The following is a 2,189-nucleotide window of genomic DNA, read 5'->3' as shown; positions in this document are numbered from 1 at the left end:
AGGGTTGCGATCCGTTGCTGGACATGGAAAAAGACAAAAGACAAAAAAAAAAAAAACAAAAATCAGGCTAGTTGGTTAGCTCACTTGGGAGAGCATGGTGCTGGTAACACCAAGGTCAAGGGTTCAGATCCCCATACTGGCAAGCTGCCAAGACAAAAAAGAAAAATCATTTCTGATTTGTGTGTATGTTTTATAATGTAGCTAATAATTAGGTAAGTTATAATAGGTGTGTGTATATAAATACACACTATACATTATATATAAAATAATTTTTACTTCACACTTACATACTATTTACCATGTACCAGGTACATGCTTTACCAATATTAATTCAATTAATCTTCATAATGACTCCGTGAGGTAGATACTTTATCATCCCCATTTTACAGATGAAGAAACTAAGGTAATATTTGGATGTGCCCAAAGACATAGGAGTTGGTGGCAAAGCCAAGATTTGAGTATGGTAATTCTGGCTTCTACCTATGCACTTTAGGGCAAGCAAAATAAGTATATGGGGGCAGGGGGGTGCAAACATTTTTACTGACGGGGGTGAGTGTCCAAAACTGTTTGGTAACTAATGCTCTAGACTAGACCATAGACAACCAGTCAGTGCAATTCCAAATTTCAAAATTTGAGGGGATTTTAGAGATTATTTAGTCCAGCCTTTTTTTTCCACTGATAAATACTGCTGTGCATGTAGAAGGGGTTGGGTGATGGTTGAGACAAGAGTCCTGGTGACATTTGTCCTTATCTACAGAGACAACTATCGCTAACAAAGATTTGGTGTGTATATGATTGTGATCCTATAACATACCCTATTAAAAAAATGTTCATCTTCGCCAATTTTGTTCTAGTTACTAATTTTGAAAAGATTTGTTTGTTTCAAAGATATTGAAATAGGGGAGGCTGGGAGGCAGAAAGCCTGGAGGAGGAGGATCCCCAACAGAAGAGCAGGTGGAAAAAAAGCACAGAGGAACCCAAACCTGCTCATTTCCTTCGGTGCTCATCTATGTGCAACTTCGTTGGTGGTGATTGTGATTTAATAGCAACTAAACAAAGGTTAAAAAAAAATCCCTGAAATAATAGATTAATGGGAAGTATAAAATTTACCCAGACCTAATCTCCACCCACAAACATACTTTTTGTTTAAAATACGTATGCCGTCCTCCCTCCCACTCCCCATTCCATGTCTACCTTAGACATCTTTGATATCTCTCCACATACACACAAGAGCGCTTAACAAACAGGTATTAATAAGGGCACTTTTCTTTTTTTTTTTTTGGTCCTTGGCTTTGCTTTATTAACCATAGCCCCCTTTCGCTGCACTTAAAAAAAAAACAAACCACATACTCAGTGGGAACTGGATCTGGATCCAGGCTGGTGGCACCTGACCCCAGAAGAAGTTCTCAACCAAGATGGATTTATACAAAATGCCAGAGGAAAAAAATGAGGCAATGTGGTGCTGAGCCGAGGGGTAGCCGATTGGTGGAGCAGCAGGCAGTGATGGCCCAGGCAGGTCATGCCTCTTTCTCATAAGTGCGAGTGCTAACTGCACTGCCGTGGGTGAGTGTCAGGATGAGTTTCCCATCTCTTAGCTCCCGCACAAGTGTCGTCTCCTGCCCATCCCACTTCTGCAGATGGACAAGTTTGCCTCCATCCAGCGTCACAATGGACTTGACCTTCCTGTCATCTGCGGTTGTCTCATCGAAATCCACCCCCAGCTTAAAGCTGATCTCGGTGCTCTTGAAGGTGCTCTGTGTTTTTATGGTGATAGTATCCCCTTTCTTTTCTATGATTGTGGTAGGCTTGGTCATGTTGGCCACCTGTCTGGTAGCAAAACTCACACTAATTGACTTCATGTAATCATCAAAATTCTTGCTGTCCACTAGCTTCCAGGTGCCCACGAAGGCGTCCACCATGGTGAGTCTCGGCTGAGAAAGATGATAACAAGGACTCTAAGACCGGCGTAAGAGCGCTTTTAACCGTATATACTGTCCTATCATTACAGTTTCTAGGTACGTGAAACACGCAGTTGAGGTTTTGTGGCGTCACAGAAAAGCGCTGTGAGGACCGGAGTTCCAAGGCATGCACGTAAAAGAAAGAGCTGTGTGGAGCACCTGGGGAAGGTGTGCGGTAGCTGCAGCTCCTTCTGTTTAAAGAGGCCGGAGTTTTACAGAAAGCGAACTGAA

At 42.3% G+C, this 2,189-nt stretch overlaps 1 pseudogene; it reads right to left on the bottom strand.

Annotated features, from left to right (window-relative positions):
• Positions 1 to 1,517: 1,517 nt before the first annotated feature.
• Positions 1,518 to 1,919, bottom strand: LOC103586973 (annotated as a pseudogene).
• Between the last annotated feature and the right edge of the window lie 270 nt (positions 1,920 to 2,189).

This window comes from Galeopterus variegatus, unplaced genomic scaffold (genome assembly GCF_000696425.1).
Source record: "Galeopterus variegatus unplaced genomic scaffold, G_variegatus-3.0.2 Scaffold23, whole genome shotgun sequence".
Lineage (NCBI taxonomy): Eukaryota > Metazoa > Chordata > Mammalia > Dermoptera > Cynocephalidae > Galeopterus > Galeopterus variegatus.
This window is presented reverse-complemented; position numbering and strand designations above follow the sequence as displayed.